Source organism: Ursus americanus, chromosome 7 (assembly GCF_024610735.1).
Source record: "Ursus americanus isolate L20-20 chromosome 7, mUrsAme1.1.p, whole genome shotgun sequence".
Classification (NCBI taxonomy): Eukaryota; Metazoa; Chordata; class Mammalia; order Carnivora; family Ursidae; genus Ursus; species Ursus americanus.
Genome location: NC_142133.1, coordinates 75997377 through 76019152, shown reverse-complemented (window position 1 = coordinate 76019152; position 21776 = coordinate 75997377). Strand labels below are relative to the sequence as shown.

The 21776-nt window shown below is 36.5% G+C and overlaps 1 long non-coding RNA gene across 2 annotated transcripts in view; it reads left to right on the top strand.

Annotated features, from left to right (window-relative positions):
* The window catches only part of LOC148109732 (uncharacterized), a 30641-nt gene extending 22840 nt beyond the window's left edge, over positions 1-7801 (top strand). For both annotated transcript variants that reach the window (XR_015725099.1, XR_015725098.1), the window contains exons 3-4: positions 1539-1728; positions 7610-7801. This is a non-coding gene — a long non-coding RNA (uncharacterized LOC148109732). The remainder of the gene's footprint in view (positions 1-1538; positions 1729-7609) is intronic.
* The last annotated feature ends 13975 nt before the right edge of the window (positions 7802-21776 follow it).

Here is a 21776-nt window from a genome sequence, read left to right as displayed (position 1 = left end):
CTGCTCAAAGTTCTAAAGTGTTGAAATTTGAATAGTAATAAGTCCATATAGTCCAGCAGTATACCGGGCAGAAAGTATTCACCTGCCCTTCTATGAGGGCTTCCTTGCTGATCCCCTTAACAATAATCAAGTGTGTTTCTTTGTTGCATTCTAACTTACAGACCTGTCCGTTAGCACAAGTATCTCATGATGTTGCAATCATTTGAGTGGTTGTTTCCTTCCCCATTAGACTAGGTAAACCTATTTTGTTTTGTTTCTTTCATCTTTGAATATTTAACATTAACATAGTGAGTGACTCAGTATATGCTTGTAATGGTTAATTTTATGTGTCAACTGGGCTAAGCCACAGTACTCGGGTATTTAAACATTATTCTAGATATTTCTGTGAAGGTTTGGTTTTTGTTTTTTTGGTTTTTTTCAAGGCTTACATTTAATTCAAATGACTTTAAAGCACATTACCCTCCATAATTTTGGTGGGCCTCGTCCAATCAGTTGAAGGCATTAATAGAACAAAGACTAATTCTCCTGAAGAAGGGGAAAATCTGACAGTGGACAGCCTTAAGACTCAAACTGCAACATCAACCCCTCCCTATATCTCCAGCCTGCTCACCTATCCTGCAGATTTTGAACTTGCCAGCCTTCATGATTGCTTGAGCCAATTTTTTTTTATTTTTTATAATATTATGTTAGTCACCATACTGAGCCAATTTTTAAATCAACCTCTCTGCATCTCTCCCCCTCTTACCCTCCCTTCTTTCTATTAATTGTCTTTCTTTGAAGAACCTGGACCAGTAGAACACTGAATGGGTTTTTTTTTTTTTAATCAATTGGTAAAGTGTTCTTTTTCCTAGGCAGCCTTTCTTTTGTCCATATATAAAGAATTATATGTACCATTAAATGGCCTTCAGAACTTAGACTAATAGAAGTTCTGATGGCTACTATGGGGGAAGATTTTTTTATTAGTAATTCTATTAAAGAAGCAAATAGCAGGGCACCTGGGTGGCGCTCCTAGGTGGAGCATCTGACCTTGCTTTTGGCTCAGGTTGTGATCTCAGAGTCGTGAGATCAAGCCCCAAGTTGGTTCTGCACTCTGCCAAGTCAGCTTGAGACTCTCTTTCCCTCTCCTCCTGCACCCCCTCTAAAATAAATAAATAAGTCTTTTCAAAAAAGAAGAAGCAATTGGCTTCCAAATGTCCCTTAACACCACCCACACTAGGAAGATTTATAATTTCATCTATTTCAATCTCTTCATTATTTTGGTATGAGCCTTGACTTCGAATTGGAAGATCTAGGGCCCCATATGAGCTCTACCACTCAGGAGCTAGAAGACCTTGGGCAAAAATCATTCAACCTTTTTGACCTTCCATTTCCTCATCTGTAATTTATACGCCATGAGGTGACTTGATGTTTCCTATGAAAGAGAGCAAATGTAAGAGAAAGGAAAGCTTGATTTAGACTCAGAGATGTGGGGTTTGAATTCAGGTGTGTTAAATTCCTAGTCATGCATCTCTGAAAAATGTTCTTCACCTTTCTATTAGTTTCCTCATTTATAAATGGAGGCCATTGCATCTGCCTGACTGTTTTGTTCTGTGAATTGAGTGTGGTGCTGCAGACGGAGCTCAGGCTTGGAATAAAATCGTCGAGAACACACCTGAACTGCTCTTGAGTCCAGAGGGAGTGTTTCAAGTTGCTGCCCAGAGGTGTCATGACAACTCTATGCAAATGGGGGTAAGTGGTTCCCTGAGTCTACCCTAAGCAGGAAATGGTCCTTCTTACCAAAGGATTTTAAAAATATTCCTCACCTGATCTCCAGAGTGAAGAGAGTGTATATACACCAAGCGTGCAGATACACACATGACACACCCAGGTGGGACATACAGGTGGGGATGCGGCTCTACACGGCCAGGTCTGCACGCAGAACACTAATTTGGACATTGTCAAATGTAACTGATAGAACTTTGTACATCAGGGGCGTCTGGGTGGCTCAGTTGTTAAGCGTCTGCCTTCGGCTCAGGGCATGATCCTGGAGTTCTGGGATCGAGCCCCATATTGGGCTCTTCCGCTATGAGTCTGCTTCTTCCTCTCCCACTTCCCCTGCTTGTGTTCCCTCTCTCACTGGCTGTCTCTCTCTCTGTCAAATGAATACATAAAATCTTTAAAAAAAAAAAAAAAAAAGAACTTTGTACATCAGGACTGTTCTCTGGGAGGTCACCTAATCCAAGGCTAAAAACTTCCTCTGATAGTGATAGAGCTTGAACAAAATGAACAGCTGGGCACCCACAGGAAATCTTTGGACTGGGTGGGAGCACCCAACCAGACACTTCGGAGAACTGTGGAATGCACTGTGAAGCCTCATTACCACAAGTTCTTAAACTTTCTCTTATATGCATATCTTTATATTTTTTACAAGATGAGGTTTCAGTCATTGTCAGCACATTTTTTTTTTTTTAATCAGAAAACCTGAGTTGAAGGGCCCCTGAGATTGTTAAGACTAACCTGATAGATATGCGGCACCACCTAATTGTATGAGCCACGATTCTGGTGATCATTGCCCAAACTGCCTTCCGTATATAATGCTGCCTAAACCAGGTATGTTGACTAGTAGTAGATTGAATTTCTGAGGAGTGGAAGTATTACATGACCAAGTACAGATATTTTCAAGGTAAAAGTTGCACTGGACAAAGTTAAGGAAGATTTTATTCAAGACTATTGCAATAGGAGAGGTTCCAGAACCCAGTCTGAACACAAATCTGCTGAAACAAGGGGTGGGAGAGCCTTGAGAGCTGGAGTGAGGGAATGACAGGCCATCTGTGTTTGCTAATCAGCCTTACTCAAAGGAAAGGGGACTTTCTCCTATCTTTGTGGCAGGCAGTTGTTTTGCAACTTGAAGCAAGATGCCCACTGAAGGTCTGCTCCTAACCTCCCATAAAAACTAGGAGATAGAAACACTATCTTCCTTGATGATTACATTTCAAAGGGATGGCTCCCAGGTACTTGAGAAAGACAGGCTTGGGTTGTAAAACTGGCAAGAGGCTTTTAAAAAGATTTACATCTCAAAGAGACAGAAAAAGAATTTGCAATCCTAATTTTTCTGAAGTCAGTGCTCTAAGGAAAGGGAGGTTAGGCCAGAATCCAGTCTAAAGTTTCCTGAAGCTGAAGGAAACACGAAGGCCGTCCTGATCAATAACTAGAACATAGGACATCCTCAATACATTTTAGCTGTTGTGATTAGTACAATGATCATTTTTTGTGCTCTGAGCTTTTAAATTTGGAATTTGGCTTTACATATTTGCTCAAAGGGAGCTTGTTTACTGTTTTAAAATATTTATCTTTTCTTGTGCTTCAAAAAAGAAATGCCTCTTCTCTCATGAGATTGACGATTCATTATAGCTGTCTCCTTTCTCACTTAAAAAAGGAATTTTCTTCACTGCACTTTACACTTGAAAGAAATTCAACATTAAAGTTTGAAACTTTCCCTCACATCAGTCTTATTTGCTCTAATTAAAACAAGATTAGCTGACATTCACAAGTCATTTACAAAATGTATAACTGCATTCTGAGAAAAGATCTAATTATAAAGACAACATGGGGAATTGCAAGAAGGTTTTGAAATTTACCCTAATATTTTCTTTACACTATTGTCTTCAAAACTTCATTAATGAATGGTTATTAACACATTCTTTGTGAATTTAGAATCTGGGTCTCTCCCTTATCTTTTTAAGTCAGCATCAGAGTTTCCTAGAAAACAAATACACAATTAAAATGGCAGCATTGAGAGAGAATCAACACTATGAGTAAGTGTTTCATGCCAGATGCTTTTACAGACATGATTTTATGTAATCCATATGGCAATAGAGTTGGGTGAGTATATTATTCTCATTTCACAGATGAGAAAATTGAGGCTCAGTGATGTGAAGTAACAAACCAAGTACAATAATCTAGTAAATGAGCAAAGAAAGAACCAAATCCCTGCCCCTACTCTGTGGCCTAGAATTCCCAAATATATACCAGCAGCAGCAAGAAGTAAGTACTAAGGGAGACTTTGTCAGTAATTTGGGGAAATCATATTCAATATTAAAATATATATTTCTGCTTGACATTGAAAAATAAAAGTGGTAGAACATAAAATTCTGAATGATCTATTCAAAAATAAAAATCTTCTCTCTTGATAAGCAAGAAATCTCATTGATGAAAATAAGATAATTTGGTTTGTAAGGCTTGGTAGATATTTACTTCTTTGAAAAGGAAAAAAGTTATGAAATATAGAATGACACTTCCCCCACACAGTGAAATTGTTTGCCATTACATTTTGGAAGAAGTGCACAATTTTTAAAAATAAACGTAAGGATCCCCACAAAGTGACCAAGTAAAAGGTAAAGCCGTACTGGATTAGATCTTTGGCAATTAGGACTCAGGCACAGATAGTTCAAATCTCCGAGAAATGGAGATCAAGAAGAGATTTGACAGTAAGAACCTGTAACTTTCTCTGTGAGCCTAAGACCCTGGCACTCCTGCAGGAAAATGTGGAAAGAGGGAGAATATGGCAACCTGTCTCTTCCTAGAACACACGAGGGCAAACAGAAGCTCACAGGGGTTGCTGTGTGTTTGCATTTTATTTCCACTTATTCTTATGTCCTAAACCATTTAGGTGGTTGCCCTGACAACTAGTATTTGTGTGAACTTAGACAACTCACTACTCTTCTATACAAGCCTTCTCTTATAAATCAAGGGGATTAAAGCTGATGAATTTTCCACCCCATGTATTTTCCACCCACCATCTTATGAAATATCTCTACAACCAAAGGAAGGTTGGTGAACAAAGAGGGTGACGGGTCCATTGGCTGGATTCCAAAATCATCATTCATCCCATGGCCATTTTCTCCAAGGTTGATAAAAAGCCAGCTTATACCTTTCAATGCTCAGTTACTTCAGAAAGTTGACTTTCTTTTCCCTTGGACAAATAGGGCTGAATAACCCTCCACATCCCTGCCACAAAGCTGCCCAGGCCCTAATCCCTGGAACACACGAATGGGTGTTCTTACATCCTCAGGATGTACCTGAGGTTATGGACTTTTTAATAAGATGATCCTGCGTTGTCTAGGTGCACCCAGTCCTTTTCTCTGGATCCTCCTCTTCCTTCCCTTACTCCTCCCCTTCTTCTTCCTCTTCCCCTTCATCCTCCTCTTCCCCTTCTCCTCCTCCTCCTCCTAGTATACTGCAACTTCATTGAAAGTAGAGATCCAGGATTGGTTTACCCTCATTGATGTGAGGTTTAAGTGAGCTGAAATTCTTTTTTTTTTTTTTTGATGTAAAGTTCGATGATTCATTAGTTGCGTATAACACCCAGTGCACCATGCAATACGTGCCCTCCTTACTACCCATCAACAGCCTATCCCATTCCCCCACCCCTCTGAAGCCCTCAGTTTGTTTCTCTGAGTCCATAGTCTCCATGGTTCATTCCCCCTTCTGATTACCCCCCCTTTCTTTATCCCTTTATTCTCCTACCGATCTTCCTAGTTCTTATGTTCCATAGATGAGAGAAACCATATGATAATTGTCTTTCTCTGCTTGACTTATTTCACTTAGCATTAAATTCTTCTCAGATCTGGATCCATCAATCTTGAGTTCTTCAAAACTATGAAAGGCAGTTGATTTGGGTTCCCATTTCTGTGTACATAAACATGGGCATATTTGTGACTATCAGCTCTTCAAAATGAAGATTAAGTGATCTAATGTGTGGCTAGTACCTACCTTAGTGTGATAAGCATAGTGGCCGCAACACCATGTTTCCTCAGGACTGTGTGGCATGCACGAGAACCCTGGCGCTTAAAGCCATGCAGCCTCACTGTGGTTATGCGAAGCTAAAATTTTTAAACCAAGAACCACAATAATTCCTCATGTCCTCTAATTTTTAAAAATGATTGCTTAAAACAGGCTGTACTTCCTCTACTTCCACATCCTGACACTAACAAATTGTTTCCTACATAATTGAAAAGTGATTCTTCACTGAATTACCCATTAACTGTGCTATTTTCTTTAGACTGCTCACAAAATAAATAAAGCTGGAGTTTGAGAAAGAGTGATAATAAATTCTGTCACTCTCCTAGGCTTTAGGTGATGGATTCCTGTTAGATGTGACTATGGATTCAAGGCGCTAAATGCTGTCTTACGCATTTTATTTGACCTTGTGTTAATACAGACTGAAAGTAAACAGTATCAAGATGTCTATTCCCCCAAATAGAGAGATTTAGAAGAGAAGAAAAACTGGTTTGAAAATCAGAACCAAATAAGTCTATGAAATACATGTATATTTTAGTCAGAATTTTATGGAAAAGGAAATCTGAGAAAATGTCTATTTTCTATTATGTAATAAATGCTTAGAATATACAAAAGGAGACAGATTGCCCTGAGCAGACTTGGAGCAATAATTGTATGCATGTATAATTATCAAGCTAGAGAAAATTTTAACTACATGAAATTTCAAAGACAAATAATTTCCTGCACTACTAGGACTATCTTCAATAATTTGCAAAGCTTGATAAACTCAGCAAAGGGGTTTAATGAAGTCAATATTCCTACCCTTCCCCCAAAATAAACATGTTCAATTCAAGAGTAACTTGGTGTTTTGTTTAATATTTCTCACATTTATATCTTTTCATCCTTTTACATTCAATCTTCTAGGGTTTAATATATTTTTTCTATTAGAACATTAAAAACTGATAAAATCTTAGTTCTAACATCTGTACATATTTACATAATACCTACATTTAAAAATAAAATATAAATAATAATACCTAAATTAGTCAACATTGTAAATATTTAGTTCAAGGAACTAAAATATTTTTAATATTTTTAATTTCACTTACCCATTTCTTCACTGGGATGTAGGATCTATTTTCCTTTATTCCTTACAAATCAAATATTTCATTATTAAATGTTATTTAAATATTATATCTTTAGACTTGATTTTCTTTATTGAAGTAAAGATATTTGGATTTTTATGATATATCGTTTTATTTTAAAACATTAAGAAAACACAAACCAGAATTTTAAAACTGTGTAGGCCAAACATATTTGCTGCCAGATTCTGCCCTTAGGCTATGAATTTGCAATTGCTGATGTATGAGTTTCTTTAACAAGGCTTTTAAGGTAATAAAATTTCCATTGTGGAGAATTGAAACTAAATGCAAAATTGACTGCAAACTTTTTACTAAACACTTAATTGAAACAAATTTTTTAGAGATGGCATTTATATACTCGTACAGCTATAATTAAAGTAAAATTCCAGTGTAATTAGCTATTATTCAAAACAAAGTATTTTATAAATTCCTTAATCAGGTATGATTAACGAAAATATTTCTATTATGGTTAGTGCTATTTCTTGGATCTGATATTTAATGAGGCATTGGCAACTGAGTTTCAACTAAAGTACTATTTGGAAACTCCTTCATTTACAATTATACTACCATTTTGGTAGCAAAAAATATGATTCATTTAAATATGCCATAAATGAATATTTTAGTCCCGGAATAAAAGATTATAACAAAGCACAATTTAGACTATGATTTTTTATTTGATTTAAAAATTGTGATTTTCTCACTTCTTTCAGATATTAACAAGGATGTGGATATTGGAGTAATATTTCATTAATTGTCAGTGACAACATAGCAGGTAAGTGTTCTCTGCCAATACCATACATATGATGTCCGAGAAATTACTCCAACTCATTGATCTTCTGTTTTGTCATCTAAGATGGAGATAATGACATTCTTTTCTTAAGACCTAGGTCTAAATATTAAATAATTCATACATGGGGTATACCTAAGAGTAGTGTTTGGCACATAAAATACACTAATAAATGTTAGCTCATATGATTATTTGCAATATTCTATATAAGTAGTGAAATCTTCAGTGAAAATTGCCTTCTCATTTCTGATAAGATACACTGAATAATGAGAAAATATTTGCAATGATAAATAAAATATTCAAAGAGAAAGTATGGATGTTTAAAATCCCAATAAAATTCTGTTTATATTACCTTTTATTCAAAATATCAAGACAAATTATTGTAATTTCTTGTATCACTTAAAAATCTGTTGAAAGACATTGAGGAAGACACAAAAAGATGGAAAAATATTCCATGCTCATGGATCAGAAGAATTAACATAGTTAAAATGTCCATGCTACCCAGAGCAATCTACACTTTCAGTGCTATCCCGATCAAAATACCGAGGACATTTTTCAAAGAAATGGAACAAATAGTCCTTAAATTTGTATGGAACCAGAAAAGGCCCCGAATCTCCAAGGAACTGTTGAAAAGGAGAAACAAAGCTGGGGGCATCACAATGCCGGATTTCGAGCTGTACTACAAAGCTGTGATCACAAAGACAGCATGGTACCGGCACAAAAACAGACACATAGACCAATGCAACAGAATAGAGAACCCAGAAATGGACCCTCAGCTCTTTGGGCAGCTAATCTTTGATAAAGCAGGAAAAAACATCCGGTGGAAAAAAGACAGTCTCTTCAATAAATGGTGCTGGGAAAATTGGGCAGCTACATGCAAAAGAATAAAACTTGACTACTCTCCCACACCATACACAAAAATAAACTCCAAATGGATGAAAGACCTCGATGTGAGACAGGAATCCATCAAAATCTTGGAGGAGAACACAGGCAGCAACCTCTAGGACATCGGCCAAAGCAACCTTTTTCATGACACATCTCCAAAGGCAAGAGAAACAAAAGATAAAATGAACTTGTGGGACTTCATCAAGATAAAAAGCTTCTGCACAGCCAAGGAAACAGTCAAAAAAACTAAGAGGCAGTCCACGGAACGGGAGAATATATTTGCAAATGACACTACAGATAAAGGACTGGTATCCAAGATCTACAAAGAACTTCTCAAACTCAATACACGAGAAACAAATAAACAAAAAATGGGCAGAAGATATGAATAGACACTTTTCCAATGAAGACATACAAATGGCTAACAGACACATGAAAAAATGTTCAAAATCATTAGCCATCAGGGAAATTCAAATCAAAACCACACTGAGATACCACCTTACGCCAGTTAGAATGGCAAAAATAGACAAGGCAAGAAACAGCAATTGTTGGAGAGGATGTGGAGAAAGGGGATTCCCTCCTACATTGTTGGTGAGAATGCAAGTTGGTACAGCCACTCTGGAAAACAGTGTGGAGGTCCCTTAAAAAGTTAAAAATTGAGCTACCCTATAACCCAGCCATTGCACTACTGGGTATTTACCCCAAAGATACAGACGTAGTGAAGAGAAGGGCCATATGCACCCCAATGTTCATAGCAGCATTGTCCACAATTGCCAAAGCATGGAAGGAACCGAGATGCCCTTCAACAGATGACTGGGTTATGAAGTTGTGGTCCATATATACAATGGAATATTACTCAGCTATCAGAAAGAACGAATTCTCAACATTTGCTTCAACATGGACGGCACTGGAGGAGATAACGCTAAGTGAAATAAGTCAAGCAGAGAAAGACAATTATAATATGGTTTCTCTCATCTATGGAACATAAGAACTAGGAAGATCAGTAGGGGAAGAAAGGGATAAAGAAAGGGGGGGTAATCAGAAGGGGGAATGAAGCATGAGAGACTATGGACTCTGAGAAACAAACTGAGGGCCTGGGGTGGGGGTGGGGGAATGGGATAGACTGGTGATGGGTAGTAAGGAGGGCACGTATTGCATGGTGCACTGGGTGTTATGTGCAACTAATGAATCATCGAACTTTACATCGGAAACCGGGGATGTACTGTATGGTGACTAACATAATATAATAAAAAAAATTAAAATAAAAAAAATCTGTTATCAGAATCACTTTTTTTTTATAACAAAATGTAAAATTGCATGAGAACTTCTGTGATAATTGTGGTGGGTGTATTTTAGAACACAACTCATTATATTTTGTGTTTTTTTTACTTTATTTGACGAAAAATTTTAAATGTTATAGAAAACAACTAGCGTGGTCTTACAAACACCCAGGTGCTCGTAACTTATATTTACTAATTAGTAAAATTAGCATTTTTCATATTTGCTTTAGCTATTTTTAGTTTGCTGAAATATCTTTTTTTATTTTTTATTTTTTTAGAGAAAGAGAGAGTGTGCGTTGGGGTAGGGGGAGAGGAGGAGCAGAGGGTGAGGGAGAGAATCTTAACCTGACTCCAGGCTCAGCCTGGAGCCTGACGCAGGGCTTGATCTCATGACCCTGAGATCATGACCTGAGCTGAAATCAAGAGTCGGATGTTTAACCAACTGAGCCATCCAGGTGCCCCTGAAATGTCTTAAAATAGAGATATCATACAATTTTATCCTTAAACAATGTATTAAATAATTTGAAAAGTAAATATTGAATTTTGATTTTATAAGCTCAGGCCAGGCACCAGGTAAACAGTTGGTTTGTGCTCAAACACATGGGAACTCCAAAGTCGCACTTGACAGTGCAATATTCAACTACAAATTTATCAGGGTGGTTACATTTATGCACTTTCAGCAGCCTGTGTAATGGTTATATATAATGCTATTACACATAAATATCTCTATTGATATTTCTCTCCCATCTTACTTTATTCATTGAAAACAAAGTTAGCCATTTATTAGAAATTATGATAAACCATAATAATATTTCATATTGCCAAACCTTTTTCCTTCTTTTTTTTTCCTTCATTTTAACACAATGTTTTTTTAGAAGTATACCTACTGTGATTTTTTTACTGTATTCAAAATTTAAATGTATTTATATTTGAGGTAATAATATTTTTTAAATTATAAAAAGAATATGCAGCATAAAGAGATCTTTTCCCTGACTATATCCATTCAGTTTACCTCTGTTCCTGAACACAGGAATGTTTCACTGTTATCAGCTTATTGTCATAGCAGTCAGGGGTTAATCTGAAAATTGAAGTAATCTAGGTTTTTGTGGGTTTTTTGGTTTTTGTGTATTTTTTTTTTACATTGGAATATAGGTAATTAGTTACAAAGTTGTTTCCAAGGTTTCAAGAACAAAAGAAAGATGCAAAAAAAATGTCTGGTTGTATTAGCATATAGAATATCTGGACAATAAAAATTAACATGCTTATCCTAACTGGCACATATTAAACACTGTAACACTGTACCCAATAAATATAGAATAACCCTATCTGAGGTGTTCATGGAACATTTGCCAAAATTGACCATCTGTTGGGTTACAAAAAAAGTCTTAACATATTTTAAAGGATAGAAATCATACCAAATATATGTTTTAACTTAATTTCAGCAAAAATGAGCTGGAAGTTAACAGTCCAAAGATAACTAGAAAATATCTAATTGCTTAGCAATAAAGCAACAAATTTCTGAATAACCAATCTAGTTGTCAAAGAAGAAATGGAAGCATGAATCCAAAAGTGTTTTGAACTGAATGAACTTGTGGAATAAACGTTCTTTCTACTTCTATTTTTGAGAACTAATTCAGTCTCGTTAATAAGAAAAAAATTCTAACATCCTTTAGCAAAGTAGCAATTAAAAAAAATATTTGAGAGAGAGAGAGACTGAGAGTGCTAGCAAGAGAGAGCAAGCACAAGGGGAGGGTGAAGGGTAGAGGGAGAGGGACAAGCATACTCCCTGCTGAGCAGGGAGCCCAACTCAGGCTCAATCCCAGGACCCTGGGATCATGACCTGAGCTGAAGGCAGATGCTTAACTGACTGAGCCACCTATTGCCCCATAAAGTAGCAATTTTTACATTGGATGTAATGACTAGAGAAAGAAAGAAAAACGGAAGCTATTGTTAAAATATGTAGATAGATACAAGCACTTCAGTTTGTTTCAGAGGAAACCATATTTACTCTGCCTTTCCTATCCAGATGTTGGCGATGAAATCATCTGATGCTAGAGTGTCTAGCTGACAGAAGAAATTGAGTGTGTGCTTGTCAGATGAATATAGCACTTTAAACTGGGTTACCGTTTTCCCAAAATGCCATTCGTTTTCAGAGTTTTATGTCTATCCTTCCTTATTGTGTTCTCTGACCTTTGACAGCTCTTCTGTTTTCTAATTGAAAAATCACTCTTCCTTCAAAAACCTCACTTCAGATGTCATCTCTTGATCTTTCTATGGCATGGTGTGTGCAGATCTGGAGGGACGGGGAGTTATAAGAATGTAAAACTTGTTGTCATTACTTGCCGACGACTCAACCCATATTTTCCCCTTGGAAAACTGGCATTGAAAATGTCAGCATTTATGCCCTTCCCCCCTGAATTCATGAGTTAATATCATTATTATTATGTTATTTTAATTATTCTTATAGTCTTTATTTTAACAATCATACGTGTGAAGATTTTAGTGTACCTAGAGCAAGGTGGTAGGTATTATATGAAACGTATGGCTTTCCTCAAATCTTCAATCTTATCATTCTCTCCTATTGTCACCATAGACAGAAATACCCTGAGATCCCAATATTTTGTCACCACAACCTAATAAGAATATCAGTTTGTTAATACAAGTTTGCAAAACTCAATTCTTGAACCTGGTTACAGCTAGGGCTCAAATCGCATCTGATCCAGCTAGTGTATTTTAAAACCTATTACTATAGACAGTCACTATGCTTGGCAATTGTTAGCTACTATTTGATTTACTCCACAAAACAACTATGAATAAGGATTATGATTTTCATTTGTAGATCAATAATCATATGAAATGACTCGCCAAGGTCATTGAGTAGAAATCCAATGTCAAAGCTTTAAAGCTGTCCTGAAAGTACACTTTCTTCTTTTTTAAAAGGGATAAAATAAGAAGAATAAATGAAAAAATAAAACTTTCCACATGAAAGTTAAATATAAGCAATAGAAGTCTGAGAGTCATAGTGCGGTCTTCCAAGGCGGGATTCCACATGTAGTAGTATGTGATGAAATGAATACAAAATATTCCCCAGACATAAGAACACAATAAACACATCCACGTGCCAAGTAGACTAAGCATTTGGTGATAGCTCAGTAACCGAAAAGAAAGCCAAATTATTTGTGATAGGGGCAACACTGTTTGTATAAATAAGAGTAGTTCCTTTAAAATGTCCTTTCTCTTAATAATTACAATTTTTCTGATATGGAATTGACATATAACATTGTATTAATCCAAGGTGTACAAAACAATGATCTGATATATTTATGCATTGTGAAATGATTACCACAATAAGTTTAGTTAACACCCATCACCTCAGATGGTCACAACTTTTTTCCCTTGTGATGAAAACATTTAAAATCTATCTTAGCAACTTCCTAACACGATAGTCTTAATTATAATCACCATGTTGTACATTATATCCCCAGAACTTATTTGTCTTGTAACGGAAGCTTGTACCTTTTGAGCCCCTTCGCCCCTTTCCTCCACCCACAACCCCCACCTCTGGAAAGTACCAACCTGTTCTCTTTGTTTATGAGGTTTGTTTGTTTGTTTGTTTAGACCCCATATTTCAGTGAGAACATACAGTATTTGTCTTCGTTTGTGTGATTTATTTAACTTCACTTAATATAATGCCCTCAAGGTCCATCCATGTTGTTGTGAATGGCAGGATTTCCTCTGTTTCTATGGTTGAATAATATTCCATCGTATTTGTACCACATTTTCCTTTTTTTGTTTAGATTTTACTCAAATTCCAGTTAGTTAACATACAGTGTACTATTACTTTCAGATGTGCAATATAGTGATTCAACACTTCCATACATCACCCAGTGCTCATCATGATGTCCATTCCTTAGTCCCAGTGACCCATTTCGCCCGTCCCCTCACCCCCTCCCTTCTAGTGACCATCAGTTTGTTCTCTGTAGCTAGGAGTCTGTTTCTTGGTTCACCTCTCTCTCTCTTTTTGTCCCTTTGCTCCTTTGTTTTGTTTCTTAAATTCCACATATGTGTGAAATCATATGGTATTTGTCTTTCTCTGACTTATTTCACTTAGTATTAACTCTCTAGCTCCATCCATGTTGTTGCAAATGGCAAGATTTCATTCTTTTTATGGCTGAGTAATATTTCATTATAGATATGTATGTATGTATATCACCTCATTTTATCCATTCACTAATCAATGCACACGTGGGCTGTTTCCATAATTTGACTATTGTAGATAATGCTGTTATAAACATTGGGATGCATGTATCCCATTGAGTTAGTATTTTTGTATTCTTTGGGTAAATACCTTGTAGTGTGATTGCTGGATCATACGGTAGTTCTATTTTTAACTTTTTGAGGAACCTCTGTACTATTTTTTCAGAAACCTCTGTACTGTTTTTTCAGAGTGACTGGACCAGCTTGCATTCCCACCAACAGTGTAAGAGAGCTCCCCTTTCTCCACATCTTCACCATCACCTGTTGTTTCTTGTGTTTTTGATTTTAGCTATTCTGACAGGTGTGAGGTGATATCTCATTGTAGTCTTGATTTGCATTTCCCTGATGATAAGTGAAGTTGAGCATCTTTTCATGTGTCTGTTAGTCATCTGTATGTGTTCTTTGGAAAAAATGTCTATTCATGTCTTCTGCCCATTTTTAATTGGATTATTCAATTTTTTGGTGTTGAGTTTTATAAGTTATTATATATTTTGGACATTAGCCCTTTATCAGATATGTCATCTGCAAATATCTTCTCCCTTTTCATAGGTTATCTTTTAGCTTTGTTGATTGCTTTCTTCACTGTGCAGAAACTTTTTATTTTGATATAGTCCCAATAGTTTGATTTTGCTATTGTTTCCCTTGCCTTAGGAGACATATTAGAAAGAAGATTTTACAGCTAGTGTCAAAGAAGTTACTGCCTGTGTTCTCTCCTAGGATTTTTATGGTTTCAGGTCTCACATTTAGGTCTTTAATCTATTTTGAATATATTTTTGTGTACGGTGTAAGAAAGTGGTCCTGTTTTATTCTTTTGCATGTTGCTGTCCAGTTTTCTCAACACCATTTGTTGAAGAGACCGTCTTTTCCCCATTGAACATTCTTTCCTGATTTGTTGAAGATAATTGACTGTATAATTGTGGTTTCATTTCTGGGTTTTCTATTCTGTTCTATTGATCTATGTGTCTATTTTTGTACCAGTGTCATACTGTTTTGATGACTACAGCTTTGTAATGTAACTTGAAGTCTGAAATTGTGATGCCTCCAGCTTTTCTTTTTTTCTTTTTTTTTTTTAAGAGTCGCCATATAGTTTGTTTTTATTTCGTTTTTACAATTTTTTTATTATGCTTTTCTTTCTCAAGATTGCTTTGGCTATTGGGGGTCTTTTGTGGTTCTATGCACATTTTAGGATTGTTTGTTCTAGCTCTGAAAAATGATGGTGGTATTTTGATAGGGATTGCATTAAATGTGTAGATTGCTTTGGGTAGTATATACATTTTAACAATATTTGTTCTTCCAATTTGCTTTTCCATTTCTTTGTGTCATCTTCAATTTCTTTCATCAATGTTTTATAGTTTTCAGAGTAGAGGTCTTTCACCTCTTTGGTTAGATTTATTCCTAGGTATCTTATTATTTTTGATGCAGCTGTAAATGGGATTGACTTCTTCATTTCTCTTATTTTTTCTTTCTGCTTCATTATTGGTGTATAGAAATATAACAAATATCTGTACATTGATTTTGTGTCCTGTGACTTTACTGAATTTGTGTATCAGTTCTAGCAATTTTTGGATGGAGTCTTTTGGGTTCTCTCTATATAGTATCATGTCATCTACAAATAGTGAAAGTTTTACTTCTTCCTGGCCAATTTGGATGCCTTTTATTTCTTTGTATTACCTGATTGCTGTGGCTAGGACTTCCAGTACTATGTTGAATAAAAGTGGTGAGTTTGAACATCCTTGTTTTGTTCCTGACTGTAGAAGTAAAAGTTCTCAATTTTTCTCCATTTAGGATTATATTAACTATGGGGTTTTCATATATGGCTTTTATTGTGCTGAGGTGTGTTCCCTCCAAACCTACTTTCTTGAGGATATTTATAATGAATGGATGTTGTACTTTGCTAAATGCTTTTTCTGCATCTATTGAAATGATTATATGGTCCTTATTCTTTCTCGTATTAATTTGATGTATCATGTTGATTGATTTACAAATATTGAACCACCTTTGTAACCCAGGAATAAATCCCACTTAAATGCAGTGAACGATTTTTTTAAATGTATTTTTGGATTTGGTTTTCTAATATTTTGTTGAGGTTTTCTGCATCTTGTTCTTTAGGGATATTGGCCTGTAGTTCTCTTTTTTTATGGTGTCTTTCTCTGGTTTTGTTATCAGGGTAATGCTGGTCTCATATTTGGAAGCTTTCCTTCCTTTTCTATATTTTGGAATAATTTGAGAAGAATAGATATTAACTCTTCTTTAAATGTTTGGTAGCATTTGCCTGTGAGGCCATCTGGTCCTGGACTTCTGTTTTGGGGAATTTTTTGCTTAATGATTCAATTTCTTTGCTGGTTATCAGCCTGTTCAAATTTTCTATTTCTTCCTGTTTCAGTCTTGGTAATTATATGTTTATAGGAATTTATCCAGTTTTTCTAGGTTGTCCAATTTGTTGGCATTTGGTGTTTCATATTCTTTTATAATTGTTTGTATTTCTGTGGTGTTGGTTGTTATCTCTCCTCTCTCATTTGTATACTGCATTTTCTTTACCCGTTCATCCATTGATGGACACTTGGGTTATTTCTGTATCTTGACTATTGTAAATAATGCTTCAATGAACATAAGAGTGCAGATATCTTTTCAAAATTGTAATTTCTAAATATTTTTAATTGAATTAAGCCAGACCTCCATAATGCATTTCTTAGTATTCATTTCCAAATAATAACCATCCAGCCATTCACTTTTTAGACACTAAATAAAAAAAACACTTGAATTCTCAAACATGTGTTGTTATGGTTGTGTTTCACTTATACTTGCTGCGACTTGCAACTTTGCCACAATTGTAACATAACACTTAAAAAACTTGTACTAACTGAAAGAGAAAACTCACTTGGAAAACTAGCCTACGCCACTTGTGGTATTTCGACAATGCATGCCTTTAACGTGGAAAATATTTTTTTGCGACACACATTAGCAGAATTATTTACCAGAGAGCTAATTTTTTCCAGGCTTGGCTTGCTGAGATTTGTGATTCAAATTATCCCTTTCTCAGAAGAAAAGTAACTTTAAAATATCTCATTTGGTCCTAGGAAAATAATAAACTTAAAAAGATTGTTGGCAAATGTATCTTTCAAAGCAGGCCAGGCATTCCAGTTCCTCTACTCAGATGGTATCAGTGAGTTCTCACGATGGAAGTAATAGAGTAAAACTCCCTTGCTGGGTCTTTCCAGTCACTGAGGATGTGGCTGCTTTCTACTTCCTCGGTCTGCCTGTCCCCACAACTTACCTTCTGATACCAACATCGAACTGGCCATAGAAATCTTGACAAATAAAGAGCACAGGAAGAAAAGCAGATTTTCCCCCTTTCTTTGATTTCTAAGATTTGACAAAACAGTCTGAATCACAGGAAACAAGGAAGTTCTGAAAATAGATGAGGCTGAACTTCACCTGTCTCATTGCTGAGCTGAGGTTGGGTCTTGAGCCCATTTCTTCATCTCCCTAATGGAGAATGCGGTGGCGGGGGGGAATCCCTCTTGAGGTGGATGTCAGAAACTTCAGCGCAAATTGACCTAGACCTATGCCCAGCTTCAGCTTCACGTACAGTCATTTTAGAAACTTGCTTGAAAAATTGGTTTAAGAACCAAACCTTCCAAATGATTTGTACTCTGGATCACTAGTCATGTGTGTTAGGTTGCTTTGCTCCACTTAATTGTATGGCTCACATATGTATTTATAGGAATTGAAAATAATTAAAAATTAGATTAAAGCCATATTTCCAATCCCCCAGTTATATAATAATAGTCAAAAGTCTTGAGTAGCTTCCAAAGAAGATTGAAGAACAGAGACCAGATTTACACTCTAACCTGATACAATGCAAAAACTGGACCAAATTTACAAAACAATGGTTTTCAAAACATCAGGCCACAAAAGACAGTAACCTCTGATATATGGGAAGTAAATGATGTTGAGTCATAGTCTCAAACATAAGAAGCGAGAGCATGAATACACTAGTAAGTCAGGATGTTCCCCAAAGGGCAGACCTTTGCAATATTTGTAACAATAGGGAACAATCTATCAGTAGTGCTAGAAAAAAATCAATGTAGTTCTCCTTGTTAAGAATTGAAAGCTCAATGATGAGTGTTGAAGGAGTTAAGTGTACCCTAGCGGGGAGCAAACAATTCAAAGGGAACATTAAATTTCCCTGATCAGTATGACCTGTTTCTCTTATAACATCCTAATCTTGAAACTACTCATTACGGTGGTATTTTCTATATGTTGATGTTGTCATTAACTCCCACTGATAAGAGTGGTAATGTTCCAAATCCTAAGCTTACCCCTCTGGTTTTGAAAATGTAAATTTTATTTTAGGCTTTGTGAAACTGGGTTACTCCAGGAAGGCCATAAATTTTATTAATTAGGAAATGTTATTCTTCATTTTATCCCCCAAAATCTTATCAACAACTGTAGATTCCTGGAAGCTGTTATTCCCCAATATATTCAGGCAGGAGGTTTTTGTTATTTCAGGCTTGGACCCAAATTTCATCGCCATGGTGCTTCTGGAATGTAACAGGATAGAAATCTTTTATATTCTTCTGTCCAGTTTAATATCATCTGATTAGAAAAAGTTCTATTTTTTTCATGAGAAGTTTTTCCTAATGGATTTCTATCATCCAATTCTGTGAGAGAGGTACTAGCATAATTTTTATACCAATATACCATATATGTTAATATATAAACAAATATGTATTAACACCTTTTACGTGCCAGGTGATGTTTTAAGTGCTATTTAGAAACCGAATATGCCATATGTATCAGTCGGGTACAAATATGAAACAGACACAGCATAGAAAGTTGAATGGGGAGGATTTCATATAATGCATTATTAACTATAACAGGAGGTTGGAGTAAGAAAGCATTGGCTTATAAGAAGTAAGGAGAATTCTAAACAATATAGGAATAGTAGCAACCATTATACCTTGGGCTGAGGTGGTGTGCCCAAGGAAGAGCCTCCACCCGCAAACCCCAAGTCTGAGATCCAAACCTTCCTGGAGATCGCAACTGTGGTCTTCTGGATGGCAGAGAAGTCCCTGAAGTCCATGTTGGCAGAGCTCGAGTATACCTTGAGTATGAGAAGGTGTCTCACCAGAGGCTACTAAACCATCTGGGGAAGGTGATTTGTCCATAGGATGACCAGCTTGTCATGGTTTCTCTGAGAATGTCCCAATTTTAAAAGAGAAAGTCCCATATCCTATGGATTTCCTCAGTCCTGAGGAAACCAGGATGGTTGGCTTCTGAGTTTCTGGGAAAAGCTTTGGCCACAAGGCGCTGTTGACTCCTATGGACTGAAAGAGCTGAGCGCTGGAGAAAACACCCACACTGCCAGAACCTGGTGCTGGAGAAGTCATCCGTGCTGCAGGTGCTGGGCACTGAGGAAGCCACGTGCTGCAGGAGAGGAAGGCTGGAGACGCTGGTCATCTGCTGGAGCCAAGCTCTGAAGGATCACATATGCCTGTCAGGAGCCTGTTTAAGGACCACACTAGAACCAGTAAGCAAAGCCCTTCCCTCCTGCAATGACTGTCCATGGCTCTCTATGGACAAAGCTCAAGATCCAGCCAGCTGGCAAAGAAAAAAAATCCTCAAATTGTTAGCATAGCAAGGAAAGAAATAATTGTTACGTAGTGAGTAAAAGGAGTGTGACTGGAGATGAGAGGAAGGAAGACCATAAGCAGGGTGTTACGCATGTTCTTTTCTCATCTAGAGCACAAACCAGTCTTTATGGCTCTGAGAGTTAACAGGTTCTGACAATAGCATCCTGGAATACGAGTTTACTAGTTTGTTTTTCTTTTCCTTTTTTAAAGTTATTGTTTTTATTTTTATTGAGGTATAATTGACATAAACATTATATTAGTTTCAGGTGTACAACATAGCGATTCAGTATTTGTTTATACTGGGAAATAATCACCACAATAAGTCTAGTGAACATTCATCACCATACGTAGTTACAGAATTGTTTTTCTTGTGATAAAATCTTTTAAGATCTATTCTCTTAGCAACTTTCACATATGCAGTACAGTATTATTAACTATAGTCACCATGCTGAACTTTATGTCTCCATGACTTGCTTATTTTATAGTCTGAATTTTGTACCTTTTTACTCCTTTCACCCATTTGACCCACCCCCCAGCCCCCACCTCTGCAGCCATCTCTCTACTGATGAGCTTGGTGTTTTGTTTTTGTTTTTGTTTTTTTAGGTTCCCTAGTTAAGTGAGATCATATGGTATCTGTCTTTGTTGTCTGACTTATGCCACTTAGCAAGGTTCATGGGTGTTGTCTCAAATGGCAAAATTTTCTTTTTTATGGCTAAATAATATTCCATTGTTTACACACCACATTTTCTTTATCCATTCATTCATCGATGAACACTGAGGTTGTTTTCACATTCTGTTATAAATAATGCAGATATCTTTTTGAATTCGTTTTTCATGAAAAGTTTTCTTCAGATTAATACCCAGAAGTGGAATTGCTGAATCATATGGTAGTTCTATTTTACATTTTTGGAGGAACCTCTGTACTATTTTCCAAAGTGGCTGCATTTACATCCCACAACAGTGCACAAGGGCATTCTTTTCACTGCATCCTCACCAACACACGTGATTTCTTGTCTTTTTGATAATAGTTATTCTAACAGGTATCAGGTGACATCTCACGCTTAGAATTTTAAATGTTAAAACTAAATATAATTCTGCCCAAGCTCTGATATAGGTATGTGGACTGAATAATGGCCGATAGCTGCACCTGATCTTCGGGGAGCGCTGCCTTAACCCTAGAGAAAAACACCTGGGCAGAAACATTCATTAGCAAAATCTGGTAGATTTATAGTTTTCTTGCCTTGGAATGAGGAGAATGGGAATTTTACTTTTTCTCTAATCAAGAATCAAGCAGAATCAATATTTTATCCCCACCTTTCCTTGCCTATCTTAATATTTCAGTTAATTATTTCAGACAAGCCTGAATTAATCACCTCCTCTTTAAATTAGTTTTATCTTCCATATTATTGCTCGTTCTGACCACAACCGGAAATAAATGTTCATACTGTGAAATAGAATGTAGGTCTCAAAATTATATTACATACATTTTATTCTGGTTTTCTGTTTCTGAGTAAGATAAAGTATCTTATAAGGGCACACTGCTCCCATCAGGAACAGCTAAAAAAGCTGAATAAAACACAATTTATCAAGTGTTGGTGACATTGGAGAGCTGTGAGGAAAAATGAGTGGAGAGGGATAAGATGCATGTGAGAGGAGTCGGGAGGTCACGTGGCATTGTGCAGGGGCATTTCTCAGAGGGTATCTGCCGATTCTAGCAAGAAGCTAGATAGAAGCTACACATCTGAGCTTCAGCCCCAGCAGAGAAGTACTGCTGGGCAATCGAGAAAGCAGCCAAGCTATTGTGATCTTCAAGGACTGGAGAGACACAAATGGAGAGTTGAGGGGTCTTGAACATACGGTCCCCTGACCCAGCATGGTTAGGTGTAAATTCTGAAGCCTCACATAGTGGAAAGAAAAAAATAAACCTACTGAGTAAAATGAAAATTAATCTATGATTTTGAAACTAGAATTGCAGTTATCCTTGGAGATTAGAGAATTGAAGAGAGCTCGAGGGGGCTTGCATGCAGCTGGTAAG